Consider the following 7,017-nt stretch of genomic DNA (forward strand, 5'->3'; position numbering starts at 1 on the left):
CAGCTTTTATTTCTTTCATCACATTCCCAGTGGGTCAGAAGTTTACATACACTCAATTAGTATTTGGTAGCATTGCCTTTAAATTGTTTAACTTGGGTCAAACATTTTGGGTAGCTTCCCACAATAAACTGGGTGAATTTTGACCCATTCCTCCTGACAGAGCTGGTGTAACTGAGTCAGGTTTGTAGGCCTCCTTGCTGGCACACGCTTTTTCAGTTCTGCCCACACATTTTCTATAGGATTGAGGTCAGGGCTTTGTGATGGCCACTCCAATACCTTGACTTTGTTGTCCTTAAGCCATTTTGCCACAACGTTGGAAGTATGCTTGGGTCATTGTCCATTTGGAAGACCCATTTGCGACCAAGCTTTAACTTACTGACTGATGTCATGAGATGTTGCTTCAATATATCCACATAATTTTCCTTCCTCATGATGCCATCTATTTTGTGAAGTGCACCAGTCCCTCCTGCAGCAAAGCACCCCCACAGCATGATGCTGCCACCCCCGTGCTTCACGGTTGGGATGGTGTTCTTCGGCTTGCAAGCACCCCCCTTTTCCTCCAAACATACCGATGGTCATTATGGCCAAACAGTTCTATTTTTGTTTCATCAGACCAGAGGACATTTCTCAAAAAAGTATGATATTTGTCCCCATGTGCAGTTGCAAACCATAGTCAGGCTTTTTTATGGCGGTTTTGGAGCAGTGGTTTCTTCCTCGCTGAGCGGCCTTTCAGGTTATGTCGATATAGGACTTGTTTTACTGTGGATATAGACACTTTTGTACCTGTTTCCTCCAGCATCTGCACAAGGTCCTTTGCTGTTGTTCTGGGATTGATTTGCACTTTTCGCACCAAAGTACGTTCATCTCTAGGAGACAGAATGTGTCTCCTTCCTGAGCGGTATGATGGCTGCGTGGTCCCATGGTGTTTATACTTGTGTACTATTGTTTGTACAGGTGAACGTGGTACCTTCAGGCGTTTGGAAATTGCTCCCAAGGATGAACCAGACTTGTGGCGGTCTACAATTTTCTTTCTGAGGTCTTGGCAGATTTTTTGGGATTTTCCCATGATGTCAAGCAAAGAGGCACTGAGTTTGAAGGTAGGCCTTGAAATACATCCACAGGTACACCTCCAATTGACTCAAATTATGTCAATTAGCCTATCAGAAGCTTCTAAAGCCATGACATCATTTTCTGGAATTTTCCAAGCTGTTTAAAGGCACAGTCAACTTAGTTTATGTAAACTTCTGACCCACTGGAATTGTGATACAGTGAATTATAAATGAAATAATCTGTCTGTAAACAATTGTTGGAAAAATTACTCGTGTCATGTACAAAGTAGATGTCCTAACCGACTTGCCAAAACTATAGTTTGTTAACAAGAAATTTGTGGCGTGGTTGAAAAACCAGTTTTAATGACTCCAATTTAAGTGTATGTAAACTTTCGACTTCAACTGTGTATATTATAGTATTCACTGAAGTGTACTTGCTGACTTTTCTGTATTTAATGTAGTATGTTTGCAGACATGACTGTTGTATACTGTAGTATTTACAGTTTACTGTAGTGAAATAGTGTTTTTGTTCTATTTTCTTTGACATAAAAGGTTGGGCTTTCTCTTTAAGGAAACCTGCCAGACAAATGCAAAAAGAGCACATTTTCTATAACCTGTAGGTGGGTTGGAGGCTGAACAGACTACATTTGTGTTTATAAAAAATAAGTGTTATAACCTTTGGAGAACACAATATATGGTTTAGAATTGGGATGTAGCTTTCTCACTCATGGGTGGCGCACATTGGGATATGGGGGAGGTGAATGGGTGGGCTATACGTAAATTAAAAACTGTAGTATTACTACATTGTAAACCCCAAGGCATTTTTAACTCAAATACTTCTAGTAAGTTGAACTCAAAGTCAATGGAAAGTCTTTATTACTTAAAATGTTTATGTGGTACTGACTCAAAACTAAATGAGAAGTCACACCAACTAAAATGTTTTAAGATATGATAACAAATTAACTTTTTTCCCAGCATGCTCTACTTCCGGTAGATTAAAAAAAAAATTGTTTTAAATATCTGTGTTTTTACATGTGCATTGATTTATTGATTGATTCATCTTATTCTACACAAAGATAAATGGTTAGTTAGATTTCTTGCACCTGTTACTGAAACGGTTGTTCCAGTTTAAATGGCTTGGGTAATCTCCTCATACTGCCCCTAAACCTGGCAGTTACTATGAATGCAGGTTGTGGGAGAATACACATTTTAAATGTAGTATAATATAACTCAGGCGGGATTCCAATAGGAATTACACATCACTTTGCAAGCCAGCATAACATGCAAAATGTGACATGCAAAATTCCCAGGTTTTCCAGAAATTCCGGTTGGAAGATTCCTGGAAATCTTTCAGCCAGGATTTTTTGAAAAACACAACATTTTGGGAACTTTGCCAGTATTTTGTGACTACTTGCAGGCCTGAAAACCATGAGTTTCAGGCCATTGTATTAGGAAACTAGGGCTAAAAATAAGGCCTTATGAGATATCTAGTGTATTGTCATAAAGAGTTTAATTATAATGATAACATTCACCTAAGAACTCACTTGGTGAAGGTCACAGGATTAAAAATAAAGGAATTCAACAATCATGTCTCTGTCTCTAACAAATACAGCCATGGGTGGTAACTCTATAATTCATTTGAAAAGGCAAGGCACACTGGGATATTATATTGAATGCATGGCTTAACGGGGGCGGTACTCAAAAATGTAAAGCTGATATAACTCAAATCTGGACCCCCTACAGCAGGAATTCCCAAACCTGGTCCTCGGGACCCCAAGGGGTGCACATTTTGGTTTTTGCCCTAGCACTACACAGCTGATCCAAATAATCAATTAATCATCAAGCTGTATAGTGTTAGGGGCAAAAAACCAAAACATGCATCCCTTGGGGTCCCGAGACCTAGTTTGGGAAACCCTGAATGTAAAGATTATCTACACACAAAAAGCTTATTTCTCTAAAATGTTGTGCACAAATTTGTTTACATCCCTGTTAGTGAGCATTTCTCCTTTGCCAAGATAATCCATCCACCTGACAGGTGTGGCATATCAAGAAGCTGATTAAACAGCATGATCATTACACAGGTGAACCTTGTGCTGGGGACAATAAAAGGGCACTCTAAAATGTGCATTTTTGTCACACAACACAAAGCCACAGATGTATTTTGAGGGAGTGTTCATTTCTCTACCTAAGCTGCCTCCAACGTCATTTTAGATAATTTAGCAGTACGTCCAACCGGCCTAAACCTTTTCTCTACCTAAGCTTCCTCCAATGTCGTTTTAGAGAATTTAGCAGTAAGTCTAACCGGCCTAAACCACAGACCACGTGTCACCACGCCAGCCCTCCACATCTGGCTTCTTCACCTGGGGGATCGTCTGAGACCAGCCACCTGCCATCAAAAGGAACAAAAAATTCGACATACCAATTAGGATCTGGCAAAAAAAAATACTTCAATCAGTTATAGAACCCATTGCCCTTTATGGTTGTGAGGTCTGTGTCCCCTCACCAACCAAGAATTCACAAAATGGGACAAACCAAATTGAGACTATGCATGCAGAATTCTGCAAAAATATCCTCCCGGTATAACGTAAAACACCAAATAATGCATGCAGAGCAGAATTAGGCAGATACCCGCTAATTATCAAAATCCAGAAGAGCCGTTAAATTCTACAACCACCTAAAAGGAAGCGATTCCCAAACCTTCCATAATAAAGCCATCACCTACAGAGAGATGAAACTGGAGAAGAGTCCCCTAAGCAAGCTGGTCTTGGGGCTCTGGTCACAAACACAAACAGACCCCACAGAGCCCCATGACAGCAACACAATTAGACCTAACCAAATCATGAGAAAACAAAAATATAATTATTTGACACATTGGAAAGAATTAACAATTAAACAGCGCAAACTAGAATGCTATTTGGCCCTAAACAGAGTACACAGTGGCAGAATACCTGATCACTGTGACTGACCCAAACTTAAGGAAAGCTTTGACTATGTACAGACTCAGTGAGCATAGCCTTACTATTGAGAAAGGCCGCCGTAGGCAGACCTGGCTCTCAAGAGAAGACAGGCTATGTGCACACTGCCCACAAAATGAGGTGGAAACTGAGCTGCACTTCCTAACCTCCTGCCAAATGTATGACCATAGAGACACATATTTCCCTCAGATTACACAGACCCACAAAGAATTCGAAAAAGAATCCAATTTTGATAAACTCCCATATCTATTGGGTGAAATACCACAGTGTGCAATCATAGCAGCAATATTTGTGACCTGTTGTAACGTGTACGCTCGGAGTCGGGACGCAAGTACATGGAGTGAATTCAATAATAAATTAAACAAAACAAGAAACAAGAGTGTCACGCCCTGGCTCGGGGGACTCTCGTATGTTGAGCCAGGGTGTTAGTTTCTATGTTTTGTGTTGTAGGTTGTGGGTCTAGTTTTGCTTTTCTATGTTGGCCAGGATGGCTCCCAATCAGAGACGGCTGTAGCTCGTTGTCTCTGATTGGGAGTCATACTTAGGTAGCCGTTTGGCACTCATGCATTGTGGTTTCTTGTTCTTATTTGGTTTGTGTTCAACCGTAGACATCACGTTATCGTCTGTTGTTTTGATCGTGTGATCATTCTCTAAATAAATATGTTCACCTTCAACGCTGCGCATTGGTCCTCCTCCTTAGACGATCGTGACAAAGAGTAGCGTACAGACATGAAACACAGGAACAGAATCAATAACGCCTAGGGAAGGAACCAAAGAGAGTGACATAGATAGGGGAGGACCTCGAGCGCCGGAGAGGGAGTATACGTGACACCTGTTGCCACAAGAAAAGGGCAACCAGTGAAGAACAAACACCATTGTAAATACAACCCATATTTATGTTTATTTATTTTCCCTTTTGTACTTTAACTATTTGCACATCATTACAACACTGTATATAGACATATATAGAGAGCGACAGAGAGAGAGAGAGAGAGAGAGAGAGATGGTATTTTTGTATATGGATCCCCATTAGCTTCTTCCAAGGCAGCAGCTACTCTTCCTGGGGTCCAAACACATTAAGGCTCTTATATCAAAAGTATTCAGCCCCCTTGGCATTTTTCCTATTTTGTTGCATTACAACCTGTAATTTAAATTGATTTTTTTTTGGATTTCCTGTAATGGACATACACAAAATAGCCCAAATTGGTGAAGTGAAATGAAAAAAAATTACTTGTTTCAAACAATTCTGAAAAAATAAATACAGGAAAAGTGGTGCTATGAAGCCCCTAAATAAGATCTGGTGCAACCAGTTACCTTCAGAAGTCACATAATTAGTTAAATAAAGTCCACCTGTGTGCAATCTAAGTGTCACATGATCTGTCACATTATTTCAGTATATATACACCTGTTCTGAAAGTCCCCAGAGTCTGCAACACCACTAAGCAAGGGGCACCACCAAGCAAGCGGCACCATGAAGAACAAAGAGCTCTCCAAACAGGTCAGGGACAAAGTTGTGGAGAGGTACAGATCCGGGTTGGGTTATAGAAAAATATCTGAAACTTTGAACATCCCACGGAGCACCATTAAATCCATTATTAAAGAATGGAAAGAATATGGCACCACAACAAACCTGCCAAGAGAGGGCCGCCCACCAAAACTCACAGACCAGGCAAGGAGGGCATTAATCAGAGAGGCAACAAAGAGACCAAAGATAACCCTGAAGGAGCTGCAAAGCTCCACAGCGGAGATTGGAGTATCTGTCCATAGGACCATTTTAAGCCGTACACTCCACAGAGCTGGGCTTTACGGAAAAGTGGCCAGAAAAAAGCCATTGCTTAAAGAAAAAATTAAGCAAACACCAAAAGGCATGTGGGAGACTCACCAAACAGATGGAAGAAGGTACTCTGGTCAGATGAGACTAAAATTGAGCTTTTTGGACATCAAGGAAAACGCTATGTCTGGCGCAAACCCAACACCTCTCATCACCTCTCATCACCCCGAGAACACCATCCCCAGAGTGAAGCGTGGTGGTAGCAGCATCATGCTGTGGGGATGTTTTCATCGGCAGGGACTGGGAAACTGGTCAGAATTGAAGGAATGATGAATGGCGCTAAATACAGGGAAATTCTTGAGGGAAACCTGTTTCAGTCATCCAGAGATTTGAGACTGGGACGGAGGTTCACCTTCCAGCAGGACAATGACCCTAAGCATACTGCTAAAGCAACACTTGAGTGTTTTAAGGGGAAACATTTAAATATCTTGGAATGGCCTAGTCAAAGCCCAGACCTCAATCCAATTGAGAATCTGTGGTATGGCTTAAAGATTGCTGTACACCAGCGGAACCCATCCAACTTGAAGAAGCTGGAGCAGTTTTGCCTTGAAGAATGGGCAAAAATCCCATGGCTAGATGTGCCAAGCTTTTAGAGACATACTCCAAGAGACCTGCAGCTGTAATTGCTGCAAAAGGTGGCTCTACAGTTATGCACGCTCAAGTTTTCAGTTTTTTTGTCTTATTTCTTGTTTGTTTCACAAGAAAAAATATTTTGCATCTTCAAAGTGGTAGGCATGTTGTGTAAATCAAATGATACAAACCCCAAAAAAATCCATTTTAATTCCAGGTTGTAAGGCAACAAAATTGGAAAAATGCCAAGGTGGGGTGAATACTTTCGCAAGCCACTGTAAAAAAAAAAAGATAAAACAGTACATCATATAACATTATTACACCACTACATATCTACAATACAAAATGTATAATACCACCATACAACAATATTACAATGTGCACGTGTGTGTTAGTCGTGTGCCAGCATGTGTGTGCATATGCATGTGTCTGTACCTGTGTGTGTATCTCTTCACAGTCCCCGCTGTTCCATAAGGTGCATTATTATCTGTTTTTTAAAATCTGATTCTACTGGAATCAGTTACCTGATGTGGCATCAGTTACCTGATGTGGAATAGAGTTCCATGTAGTCATGGCTATATGTAGTCCTGTG

The 7,017-nt window shown here is 40.9% G+C and overlaps 1 non-coding gene across 1 annotated transcript; it reads right to left on the reverse strand.

Moving 5' to 3' along the window:
- Positions 1-1,602: 1,602 nt before the first annotated feature.
- LOC123492016 lies at positions 1,603-1,655 on the reverse strand. The gene has a single exon (XR_006661586.1). It is a non-coding gene; the product is annotated as a U7 small nuclear RNA (small nuclear RNA).
- Between the last annotated feature and the right edge of the window lie 5,362 nt (positions 1,656-7,017).

This window comes from Coregonus clupeaformis, chromosome 11, assembly GCF_020615455.1.
Source record: "Coregonus clupeaformis isolate EN_2021a chromosome 11, ASM2061545v1, whole genome shotgun sequence".
Lineage (NCBI taxonomy): Eukaryota > Metazoa > Chordata > Actinopteri > Salmoniformes > Salmonidae > Coregonus > Coregonus clupeaformis.